Source organism: Calypte anna, chromosome 11 (assembly GCF_003957555.1).
Source record: "Calypte anna isolate BGI_N300 chromosome 11, bCalAnn1_v1.p, whole genome shotgun sequence".
NCBI lineage: Eukaryota > Metazoa > Chordata > Aves > Apodiformes > Trochilidae > Calypte > Calypte anna.
In genome coordinates, this window is record NC_044257.1 from 12,525,432 (window position 1) to 12,536,984 (window position 11,553).

Below are 11,553 nucleotides of genomic sequence, written 5' to 3' on the forward strand. Positions count from 1 at the left end.
CAAGCAGCATCCACTGCTCACCCTTCACCCAGTCATTTCATTCTCAAAGACCATCACACTGGTCAAACATGACTTCCCCATTATAAATTCATGCTGACTACTCCCAATTCCCTTCTTGTCCTTAATAAGGTGTCTTAAAACTGTCAGCAAATATTGCCCTGGTTTTGACTTTGCTGTCTGGTTTTATGGCCATTTTCATTACAGTAACTGGGAAAAAGCCAAAGCTGAGGAATTTTAACTTCACTCACAGAACATACTGACACATGAGCTAATTGTCAGTGTAAGCAAAATATGAGCTAGAAATGAGGCATTTTTCAGCATTTATTATATGCTTGTGGGTACAGCAAGAACTTTCCACAGAAATATGAGCTACAGCAGCCAGAATTCATTCAGTTTGAAGTTTTATTGCCAACACAAAACTTAAACTGGAGTTGATGGAGGCCAAGTCTCTTCAATTAACTTCAAAGGAGGCTGAGCTGTGCATGATGTTGCACTGAAATAACGAGAAATAAAGTATGCCTGTTTGATTTTTACATTTAATGAAACCTAAATTCAAGGCAAACGTTATGGAATCCTAGGATCCCTCTAAGTAGAAATGGTCAGTTTTTACAGTAATAAGCTATTCTGCAGGAGAGGAGCAGCTCTCCCTCCCTCCTGTTTTATGAGCTGTTCTGCATCGCATAACAGAATGAAAGGGGTGGATCAGAATAGATGAAAAAAAGAAGGAGCAAAGCTGTGTAGCCTGGGATTTAAGGAACTCTTCCAAGGAGCGTGTGATGGGGATTGCATTAACAGATGCAAAATCAAACCCTTGAAACCAAATACTCTAATTTTCAGAAGACTGGATAATGCTGGGAGGGACAGAGGAAAGGACAAGAAGACAAGAATTTCCTCTCACCTATCTCCTGAAAGTGGCAGTTCATACTCTGTTGTATTTTTTTCATTTTGCTTTGGTTTTTGCCAGAGAATTAGAAGTATACCTTCATGAGGGACTGTGAGCTACAGCTGAGGAAAGATACCTGCTCGTGTCTAATGGTTTCAAAGGTCAGCTCCATCTTAACAATCCCTAAATACCCATCCAAGTTTTCTAAGAAAGCAGAGTAGTTGAAATGAACTCCCTCCTCTGTCAGCACTGAAGGAACCCTTCCATTTGAGCTTTATTTGCCTTTTCAATGTATCCTTCTTTCTGCACAATTTATACAGGGGGGATGAAGTAGGATGTGTCCGCAGATGAACTTGTATGTCTCAGTTAGCTAAAAAGCCTAAGAAGGCAGAAGAAACAGAATATCCTTCCTGGTTTTGAAATGTTCTACCTGTCTTTTTGTTTTTCATGTTGATCTGCATATATCTCATCCTGAGGTGTCAGATTCTGTCTGTAGATCATCCAAGTAGTCTCAGCTTAGTACTCAGTGAGCAGGTTTTTGGTATGGTGGTCAGATGCCTAAAGATAGCTGTCACAAAGCTCAGTGTTACAATACCTGAGTGCCTTTGAGTCTCTGTGTTGAGTTGCTAAGGCTAAAGCAGAGCCTAAAGCAGTCATTTTTCTTGTTAGTGCTTAAGGCAGGCTCCAGGAAAAGCCTTGATAAAATATGAAAGCCTTTACTCAAGAGCGGAATAAAATGTCTCAGGCCCGGGGATTATCATCAATATACCCACAGGGAGCATAAAAATACCCATAATCTAAGCATAATTATCCATCTCCTTTTCTCTCTAAAAACAAAATTGCACACCTGAAGTGAAATATTTCTAACAGTGCACTGAGCTGGCACAGAACATAATGCAGGGGCTCCACGTAATGCACTGCAGTCACCATTATCACTCAGGCTTCTCAGGTTTTTTAAAGGCAAGGACACTTCTACTGCTGAGCTACCTGCAAAGCTGGCAGCTCCTGTACTGTGTCTGCTAATTCAGATAGGTTACCCATTCAACACTTCAAAGTGGCAATTCTATCTGCATTATCCACCACTTCATCAAAACTACTAAAATTTGCATCATAAAGATGATATTTGGAGTAGTACACTGTATTTATTGTGTGTTTTCAGACTATGGCATCTATCCAGAAGCTGGGACTTCTACCATTAGTATTAATAAACTTTTTTTTAAGTTGTCCTCTGAAGATTTGCATAAATGTTTCTGTATTTCATACCCTTTTGACTGAGCCTATAACAAAGATTAATCTAATCTGATTTGTATCTAGAACATAACTAGGCAAATAATATTTTAAGATTAGGAAAGAATAAGTTATGCAAAAAGTAGTGTACTCTTTTCTGGAAAAGTTGTAAGAACAAATATGTATGGCAAATCAAAAACTCCTTCAAGAATCTACACCTCTGCTGTAAGGAAATAGTTATATATCAGTTACTGGAAAGATTTTAAAATCTTATGATTTAGAAACATGATAAAATGTACAATTAAGAGATTTTAATGATTCTTCCATTTCCTCAAGGGAAATAATTAAGAACAAAATAAAACAATACTAGCTAATATTTCCCATTAGTTCATCAAAATAAAATTTTAGGCATTTATCTTTTTAAGTAAGAGGATTCACGAAGAATACTCTAGACTACGTGGAGAAAGAAATGAAAGATAATTCAGTAAATTGATTCTATTAAAAAAACCCTTAACATCTATTAAGCCTTTGCAGGAAAAGAACAGCTTTCAGGTTAAACACTTCCCTCTGAGTGAGCCCCACTTTATAAGGTCCATGAATTCAGTGTACCAGCTATCCATGAGATTGTAAATCCAGTCACAGAGGCAATCTCAGTTCTAACCAATCACTGTATCACAAATGGTTTGGAATACTTCAAGAGTGACACTTAGCCATGTGAGTCACTATGGCCAATGACTTTTAAAAGCATAACATGCTGAGAAACACAAGCACTAAAACTTGGAAAAATTTAAGTGATTCTAGAAACATTACTAAACAGCTGTGTGTGTATCCAGATACTTAACATATCTTGAAAAATTGACCAAGACTGGTTTACATTTTACTTTTTGCTTGTTTGTCTGGTTGGTTGTTTTTTAAAGACATAAAGGAGGTGTAAGCATGAATATTCTGGGGTATTTAAAGTCTGGAGTTTCTTTTAACAGAAAAGATAACACATTAGGATGAAAATTTGCATGAGCACTCAAACAAATTGAAAAATAAGGAAAAAACAATAAGGCAAGAGATTGTATTTTGGGCAGATGCCTTACCAAAACTGTTGGGCAAATTTGTGAGCAAATCCCACAGCAGTGTGATAAATGCAACATTTCAGTTTTTAATTACAACCCCTCTATCCTTTGTTTCAGTAACAGTTTGCAGTGTTGAGTCACAGAGCCTGCTCAGACGTGCAAGACATGTAATTGAGTTTGTGATGGAAAATGACTAAATGTAGCAGCAGAAATGCAACGTGTGCTGCTATCTGACCTTTGTCAGCAATGCCAGGGGCTTTTTTCATATGCTACTCTTAGTTGTCATTATTAACAGTGACCATAAATTTCCTTCTGTCAAAGTAATCAAACCACAGGAGAGAAGTTTCAGAAGAACCCTGCACAGAGAAGGTTACTGGTGCGTGATCTCATCAAGCTGCTTTCTTTGTTATTAGAAAAGGCAGGTGAAAAAATGAGTAAATTACACCCTTAAGATTTTTAAGAACGCTGGAAAGTCATTATTAGACTTTGAGACCAGCAAATAGTATATCTTATTGACCAAGAAGACATGGGATATTGAGGGAAAATACTGTTGTTTTGTTTTCCTTCCCTTTCATGTAGACAAATTAAATTCTACCATGTTGCACCAAATTTTTTGGGGAGTATTGATTTTTTTTCAATCTTTGCTTGACATTTGAGGTGACTGAAAAGGGTCAATGTGAGATCTTCAAGAAAAAAAGAAAAGTACAGCAATGACACTATGAAGAATCTGCAACCTACAATACATTTGTAATATATAAAAGTTGGCAAGCCAGATGGATATTAAGCCATTTGCATTATTATGTAGTTTGCCTCAAATATGCTGCTAAACTGTCAGAGAGCATAGCAGAAGGGCCAATTTCTTCATAACGACTGCAGCATGGCTTGTCCACCATAAAGGATTTTGTTCAAAAAATGCAGTAGGAGCTCCCTCTACTGATACTTCTTCAGCTTTCCAAGCTTCCTTTCTCTGGCAAGTGTAATACACCCAAACACATTCAGATTACCTACATGTTGAGTGCTTTCATATTTTTACTTCACAAAAGAATAAAAGTCATCATTTAATGTACTACATTTATAGTATAGGCATCATTGTTTTACGTAAATATATTAATGTGCTCACATCACATATTTATGATTCACCAATAGAATTAAGAAAGAAATATCTCTGCTTTGATAAATCAGTTCTTGAGTTTTGCCATACTGTGAGACACGTCAGCTTTGAAAGCTCAGTGGAAGCTGTGTAGCTGTATTACACCAGATTCAGCCTCTAAAAAAAAGCTACAAGTTCTAAGAAGCTTTGTCAGAAGATGGCTAAATGGACATCCTCTTCAGGTTATCAAAATTTGGGCATCTTTTTTCATTTGCAGTATCTTAAAAGAAAAAAAAATAGTTTGGGTAGGCAACAGTATTTTTTACAGTTTAGGAAAAGATGGTTAATTAAGGAGGATCAACCTTTATCCTCTGTTATTCAGCTGGATCACACATCCAATCTTTGACAGTTTGGCTTCATCCAGCAAACACTGGGTTTTGGACTGGAGGAGGTGACATTCCTCTGGATTTATTTTTGGCTTATTCACCAGTAGAAGTTTAAGATAAAACTGCACTAGAAGTAATGTCTCTCCTTTTAAGAAAATAGGGTGTTTCACAGCCATGGAGTCAATTACATGACTGACAACTTTTCAGGAAGCATGTACCTGCCTGACTTCTCCATTTTATCTTATTGCTTATTTAAAGAGGAACTTAATATGTGCAAAATACATTGACTGCTTAGGCAATTCGAAGAACTTCCTAATAACAGAACAAAACAGAAGCTAAGGTTGAAAAGTGCTCATAATATCCCTGCCAGAATTTTCAGGTCTACTCTTTGGATTTTAGTATTTTGAATTTTTAATTTATTAATATAGAGCACTGTTACTGAAACGGAGGACCGCTCTAGATACAAACAAAGTATCCATTTTAGAGAGCTTTAGTCTAGGATTAGCCATCACCTCAGTATCTCATCAATTCATGATCTGAGATTTTGTTCTACTTCCTTCCATTTCAGTAGGAATCCAATCTCTTTTGTTCATTCTGGTGCAGCAGCTATTTTAATTGGCCATCCCACGGTGCAGCAGCTATTTTAATTGGCCATCCCATCAAGTGATGGATTTTCCTTGGTTTTACATAACAAAAGTCTAAATGCCCCCTACATCACTTTAACCATCTTTGAAACTATAAAAATGAAAAAATAAAAAAATAGAAGCCCCAAAATGGTAAATATAAAGAGGATATTGAAAATTAGATTTTGGTATTTTCACTACCTGAAGCTAGTTATCCCAGGGCTGTATTAATATGTCTTAAGATAGCAAAACTGTACGTAACAACTAAATTAAAAATACAGTGTTTCAACTATTGTAGGATGTTATTCACAAACCACATTAAAGTAAAACTATTGACACATACCACAAAGAACATAAACTTGCTATCACGACTGTAAACACTTTAAAGTTCAAACAGCATACAAAGAACCAAAGAAGTTAATAGTACTAACCATGAGTATTCAGCCCCTTTTGTAGGTATTAAATTAGCAAGATGATAGAATAAGGCTTTGAAAGACAGCAAAGATTCGTATACTAGAATTGGTCACAACAGCTGGTTACTACTCAAAGGATTTGCAAGCCAATTGGACCAGAGTTTGCTCTTGATACCTAATCTAAGGCTCAGTTGTAAATGTGGAATTGTAACTTCTTCATCAGATTCAGGCCTCTATAAATTTAAAAAGGCCATCTTGGTACAGAGAGAAGTAAAGGTAAGTATAGGAAGATGGGCAAAGTATATTCATTGTATGTCAGCAACTAAGAAATCAGTTTGGTAGTTGCTCATTATTTGTGTTGACAGCAATACCTTCAGACTGAAACTCCCTATGAACTCTATTTTTTTTAAAATCTCAATTACATACAGTCTTTGGTTGAAGGAAGAAAGGCAACATAGTTCAAGCAATACTATGAGAGGAAAAAAATACTATTGAGGGAAAAAAGAAAAATCAGTATTGAGATGCAGCTTACAGGTATTTGCCACAAAACATTCAATTTTCACAAGCAAAATGTGATATAAGTCATTAAACTTGTGGTGTCTTCACATCAGCTGAAAACTCTGACCTTGTTTTCATGTGAATTAGATTCTTCCTAGCAGTGGTAAGAATGCATAAATCAATGTGGAGACTTATCTGACTACTGACTTTGAAAATTATAATGTAAAATAAAATATCATGATTTAGAAAGTGCCTATTTCCTACTTTCTAAGCCTCTCCATTTTGCCAATGTTGCTTTCAATAACATCCAGAAAGCTGCATGTGATCAGGACAGCACTTGTTCTTCTATTTCCATACAATTCTTTTTAGTCAAAGTCAGAGAAGTCACATATATATTTCAATGCATTACACCTCGGGGTGAAACTTCAGGCTGTCATCTAGGGCTTAGTGATAAAAGAAGGACTGATTAAAAGAGACTGACTCTACAGAGCTGATAGAGTTGAAGGACTCTAGGGGCTTCCATGCTATTAAAAATCAGCCATTATTTTCTTTCAAGAGGACTGTTTCAAACAACGAGATTTAAATATTAATTCAAATCAACATTTGTTGCCCTTCTTCTCCGTGTATTTCCGGATGCCTCATTAAAAATAATTTGATTGTCATCTGTATCTGTCACATAAAAATCTAACAAAATACAGTCTGCACTGTTGAAGTTTAAGAGGTATCAGTATATAAATGACTTTGTATTAAGTGCTATCCAGGCAGATTCTAGCTGAAAATGGAATGATTACTATGGTAGCTTTCCACGAGGAAACATGATTTAAAGTCTAATTTGGATGCAACAATGTAATATTTACACTCCTGCCAACTATACCGTTTAACAGCAGGTTTCCTGCTTAAAATTCAGAAATTACTGTGTTCAGTAAAATTTTAATACACTGCACTTACACAGTGCCTCAATTACAGGATCTTAAAATGCTTTTTAAGCATTAATTCAGATTCACATCATCCCTGTGAGCAAGGGACTTACAAGGAGCATTATCCTTGCCCTTTGATGCAGATGGAACAGGGCAGCAGCATTCCTGGCCAAAGGGTGCAGAGCCTGTCAGCACTGGAACCAGGAAGAAAACTTCCAAGTCCTGGTTAGTGATGTTCTTCTCTCACTGTCAAATTATTATTTTCTATTTTTATTCCAACTTGCCCCTGTTGTTCGACCTTCTATAAGCATGTAGATCCTTCGTTATGTTTGACAAGAGTTTGTGTGAATATTTTCCATTGTATTCAATATATTGAAGTAACTGAAAATTTGAATCAATATCATACTCTTTTGGTAGTGGTATAAAATCTGAGAAAATAACCAGCAACAACCTTCTATATAAGGCTAAATCATTTACTATTTACATATATTTTCTAAGTATGCTTAAGTTTGATAATGTTAAATTATATTACTTTAAAAATTACCAGAACATGTAGCTGCTTCACATCCAAGGATTAATGTCTGAACTGTACTACCTTACTTCAGTAAACAACCACACCAACAGCCCCAAATTGGCCAGCCTGAAAGAGAAAGAAAACTTCATCAGGTAAATAAAGGTAAAATATCAAATCCCTAAATTAGCAGACTACCTTAGCAGCTTCAAAGCATTCCTATCCCAAATATGGGAAGTCCTGACATTTTTCAAATTACTCTCAATATGCAGTGCTAATTTACAATTTTGCCAGAGCACAATACCAAAGAAGAAGAAGAAGAAGAAAATCAGTGAGGAGCCACAACACCTATGTAAGGAAAGATTTAAACATCATATAAAATGAACTAACAGTAAATTCACATGGCAGTGAAAGGAATGGGAGTATACCATTTCCAACAATGTTATCCACACCATAACTGTGCCATAAATTTTTCCTTTAGATAGAATTCTACTGTAAAAGCATTAGTTATTTGATAGGAGGAAGTTTTCCTAGCATGAGTTACTTTTTGGTAGAAGCATCTCTCATTATTTTCAGTGATGATTTACCTATAGAGATTAATCACAAAATCCTATTCCTGTTGCCAAAAGACTCCAATCTTATTTACTGTGATACCAAGTCTTCTGAAAATGCTGCTACTGTTGGAGGTTTTTGACTTTCCACATTTTACTTGGTCTTTTCATAAAATGTGTAATGTCACTCCATATCTTTAGTTTCTTCACATCTCTCCTCTGTCTGTCTCTTCCTATAAAACACTTTCATGCATTGTTTAGATGATGTCAAGACCTGTGGATAGCAGATAAGTAGTTCTCCCATTGACTGCTTAGCCAATTCAAAGAACTTCATAATAACAGAACAAAACAGAAAAGGAGCAGTGAAAATCTGATGAAAGCCAAGAGGTGTAAAAGGTGAGTCTTCTACTTGTCTGCAGCATGAAATATGAGATTATTTCTTAGCGCTGGTACAGTTGCATTAATATTACAAACACCACAAACTGTAGTTTTATCTGAATGTACATGTTTGTAACAACCTTATCTCCAAAGCTTGCTATGATTCAATCACTGAAAAATACACAACTTTTCCAATACGGAGACAGTTTGAAGAAAAATTTCATTTTACCGAAATATTCTATAAAAGCAAAAAGATAACAATCTCGGAGATACAAAGTATTGTGTCCCCTGCTGACAAAGGTGATGAAGAAATGGGAAAGAAAACAGATGGAAGAAGTCTGGTCTCCACATTTTTCTGGCTTCCTTAATCTGCCAGATAGTTTTCAAAGGATTCTTGTGTAGGAAAGACGTGTCTAAAAGGGAACAGGTGGAGAGCTATTGCAAGACCTGCTTTGCAGTGTGCAAGTTCTGGATATTCCAGAACTCAAACGTGGACAGGCTGCTGAAGAGCTGCAAATACAACAGGTTGAAGAGTTTGGCTATAGCTTTTCTGTTCAGTTTTTGTAACACGATGCCACTTGCTGATTTCATCTTTTTCTAGAACCAATTTTAGTTTTTACAGTATATTCTGAAAGCACCAGATTCCCAAGGTTTTAGTGATGCAATGTATACAGCACACATAAGGACAGATCTATTCTGTCTTTGGATACTAAGCCACAGCTGAAGTCTTAAAAAAGTATTAAAAAAATTTAGAAGACCACAACATGATAGTCTACATTCTCTTAACATGAGGTGTAAAACTGAATAAACAGTCCTGATGGTTTGGTTAAGCAGTTCACCCCAGATCACACTTGGAAGCTGGAAACTTTTTTCAAGAAATACTGTATATTGCTGGAAGTTCAAAAAAGAGTTCTCACGTATTCTCAGTAGCATAAGCAGAAACTAATGAATTAGTTAATGAATATCAATGTCAAAAATATGTGTGCTGAACAGATTTTATTTATAAAAAATATTCCCAGTGGAATGAAATGCATATCTTTTTTTATGTCTTATCTGTTCTGATCTTGAATTATTCTTTCAAAAAGCACAATAAATGAGAGGTAATTTCTAAGGGAGGTGAACTGGAAATAGGACAATGTTGACAAGCACAGACTGTCTATCATGCAGTAAAAAACGCTTAATGTGATATAAACAATTAAGTACTTTGCAGAAGCAACCATCCTATAAAATATCAAAAAGAAAAATAAATAGGAATGGCTACATCTACAACAAATTTCATATTCATAGTACTTCAGACCTGATTAGCTTTTTCTCCTTTCATAAAATAGGTAGTTTTTCCGAATCTCTTGAAAAAAACTTTTTTAGTTCTCTTTCAGAGTTGCCCTAAAGAAACAATAAATGCTACAAAAGAAAACACTAGAAAGAAGATTATTGTCATAGAAGAGGAGGATGTTTTCATGTACTAATCTCAAAGAAAAAAAGACAAATTGTTAGGAGAGACCAATTAATAATAAGCATTTGAAAAAGAAGAATTAATGAGAGCAAAATAATCTATTTTTGTATTTAAAGGCAAGGAGCTAACTTATTCATTGAAGTTAGCAAAGAATTTCTGGTGTTTTAGAGGATTAGAATATCTAAGTAGTAGTAATTTGATACAGTAGGAAAACTAACATTCTGAATTAGAAATATTGTCCTCTATATTATACATTAAGATAAGAAATTAATGCATAAACATTTTGCACACATTTGAAAACATAGACAGCTTCTTGAATAATCTATCAGATGTGGAGGATTGCTAAGAAAGTGTGACTCCAGTGGGGTGCTCATCCTTGTGAAGGAAATGGCTGCAAAACCACCAGCCTGGTGACTGGGATACAGCTTGGATGTCTGCAAACTTCTAAACACCCACTATCTTCAGTGGTTTTACATTTTAGATATATTTTTTTCTTCTGAGATTGTGTAAGCTCTACCACTTTATGCTGTGCTGGTTTTTAGTGTACTTTATCATGTTCACTTTTGACTGAAATATTGCAGGTCTGTTGCTACAAACAGGTAAATAACATAAACATGGAGACACAGAAGCAAAAATCCATAAGGATTTGTTTGAGAGCCACTGACTGACAAAATCAGAATCATTATTTTAAAAGTTGACACCACAAACTCTTAGAAACTTTGTTAAAATTTGTATTTTTGAGTTAGGAGTCATATGATGAGTGAATATTTGTAGTCACTCTGTGAATCTGTGAGAAACTGAATTATTAGGCTGGACATATTAATTTCTATTAATTTCTCTCTTTCTGGATTTCACAATCTTTTATTTGATAAAATAAACTGATCTTACAGTAATTACTGAAGGAAAATGTTTCCACATTTTTAAAATGTCGTGTTTACTTTTAATGTTTGGAAATCTCCAAAGCTCAAAAATAAAAGTCAAAATCTCCACACTACATTAAATTATTTGTTATGCTGGACACAGATATAGGAGATAGCTGGTTATCTCTACCTGAAGGACTTTTATATTGCTCTCCAGATTGCAGTAATGTTCAGTTACAAGGGAATATATGTACACTAATATTCATGTTTTTAACTCTAGGAGTTTTCCACAAAACAGAGAAAAGGAACCATCAGTTAATTAAAGATATGAAACCAGACACAACAGGCATAAAACAGGCCCCTGTGAAAAGACTTCAGTAGAAGCTGTTTTTTAATTTATGTTTATCTTATGGTCTCTGTATATTAAAAATCCCCCCAAACTAATTAAATGAGTCAACATTAAGACTTTCACATAACCTTTATTTTTTCATACAATGCTCCAGTATTTATCTGAGCTTGTTTGTTTGTTTGTTTTCTTTAAATAAGTTGTGGTGCCAAGAATCACTGGGGTAGGAGGATACAGAATTATGTTTTAGGTTTTATTTTGAAATATAGATACCTGAGAAGGGCACGCCTAGAAACATTCAATGATGAAGTCACCTGGACCTCCAGCCCTGTTCTGGTTCAGAAGCCCTGCTG